We start from the raw sequence: 2,155 nt of genomic DNA, 5'->3' as shown, positions 1-2,155 counted from the left end.
CTTTGCCACTGATGCTACTGCAACTTGTAACCTGTGTGTTGTGCTACCTAATGCATAGTCATCTATCACTTGCAAAAGTCCCATAATTCAAATTAGAAATACCACTAAACTAGTGTAATGGGTAGTGGATGGCTGGTATTCTCAATGTAAGAACACTTTATGTGATCCTGGTAAAAGAATTTTTCACTGTAGAAAAGATAGAATGATTAGTATGTGTTTTCAGAAATGCTCCTTAATATCCTAAGAATAATTGATTTGCCTCTGTTTGACTTAGTTCAAGTGAAGTTTTTCAGGTATTTAGTTAAAATAGTGATTTTTAGAAACTTAAGTGTTATAGAGGCAACATGCTAATACTCATAGGGGACATAACTGCATCCTTAATGCAGGATAGTCATTCCTTACTTTTTCATGACCAGTTTGTGAAGTATTAGTATGTAAAGACTGTTACGGATATTGGTAGGAAACAGTTGCGCTAGTCTGTATAGAAGCTCATGTGGAAAGATAATTCTTCATAAAGAGTAGTTTGTTGCATGAGAAGTATGTCCTTTTATAGTAAGAGAATGTGTCTGGATCTAGCAAAGGAACAGAGCAAGCACTGCTAGGCTGTTCTGATGCTTCCATCTCTGAGTAGCGGACCTGTCACTAATAGAGTTTGTAAAGGTAATGAAGGTAGGGTGGTGTTGGCTTTTCTTAAAACAGTTATGCTTTTTGCAATTAGAGATAGTGTGGAAGCATATTATATCTTCTGATGGAAGAATAAGTATTTAAAAGTAATTACACACACTGTATTTTGCATCTTTGCTTGAATTCTGTGTCACAGTCTTGATGAAGCTGTGGCTTTACAGAGTTGCTTAAGAGTACTGCTGCTGAACAGAGCATTCCTGATCCAAGTTGCAGCACTGGCTACCTCTTTAGACTGGTATTTATATTTAGAATTAATAATTTGGTCTTGTTGAGAATGAGCAATTGGATTAATATGCTACCCTGATGTTATACTTTTGTGCTTGCATTGCTGCAGTGAGGAAAAATGCAGATGAGGGAGGACTAAGGAGGCATTGGAGGGTCACTGCACTTATGTGGTACTGGTCTTATAATGGTCAGTCTCATGGTATGATTTTTATGAATGGCTTGAGCTGCACATTTGAGTAGAGAACCTATGAACAGCTTTTGTTGTTGCCTTTCCTCTTCACTCAGTCTTGTGTCTGTTATCTGCATTTCTAGCTTCCATTCTTTTGCAGAGCGACCTTATACTAAAGTTAGGGTTTTTTTCCCCTCCTTTGAAATCAGCAACACAACTTCCTCTACAGAGTAGCTAGAGGCTATAAGTTAGGTTTAAGGCTTTTTCTGTGTTGTGGTTTAACCCCAGCCAGCAACGAAGCACCGTGCAGCCTCTCACTTGCTCCCCCCCACCCAGTGGGATGGGGGAGAAAATCAGGAGAAGTAGTAAAACTTGTGGGTTGAGATAAGAACGGTTTAATAGAACAGAAAAGAAGAAACTAATAATGATAATGATAACACTAATAAAATGACAGCAGTAATAATAAAAGAATTGGAATATACAAATGATGCACAGTGCAATCACTCACCACCCATCGATTAATGCCCAGTTAGTCCCCAAGCAGCGATTCCCCAGCCCCCACTCCCCTCAGTTTATATACTAGGTGTGACTTCACATGGTATGGAATATTGTTTTGGCCACTTTGGGTCAGGTGCCCTGGCTGTGTCCTGTGCCAACTTCTTGTGCCCCTCCAGCTTTCTCGCTGGCTGGCCATGAGAAGCTGAAAAATCCTTGACTATAGTCTAAACACTACTTAGCAACAACTGAAAACATCAGTGTTATCAACATTCTTCTCATACTGAACTCAAAACATAGCACCGTACCAGCTACTAGGAAGACAGTTAACTACATCCCAGCTGAAACCAGGACAGTATCCACCCCTTATTCTATACCATTGATGTCATACTCAGTTCACATACCTTCAGTTACATCCTGGTCAATCATCATCACCTTTTCCATCCCTTTGAGACATATGTATATATGTATACACACACAGAGATATCATTCCTTTAGTTTATGGGTCGTGTCTATAAAATGTTTGTTGAGTTCATTTAGAATCATAGAATCATTTAGGCTGGAAAAGACCTTCAAGATCAT

Source organism: Haliaeetus leucocephalus, unplaced genomic scaffold (genome assembly GCF_000737465.1).
Source record: "Haliaeetus leucocephalus isolate CR32 unplaced genomic scaffold, Haliaeetus_leucocephalus-4.0 Scaffold722, whole genome shotgun sequence".
In the NCBI taxonomy this organism is placed as follows: Eukaryota; Metazoa; Chordata; class Aves; order Accipitriformes; family Accipitridae; genus Haliaeetus; species Haliaeetus leucocephalus.
The sequence above is the reverse complement of the archived record's forward strand: the minus strand, read 5'-3'. Positions refer to the sequence as shown.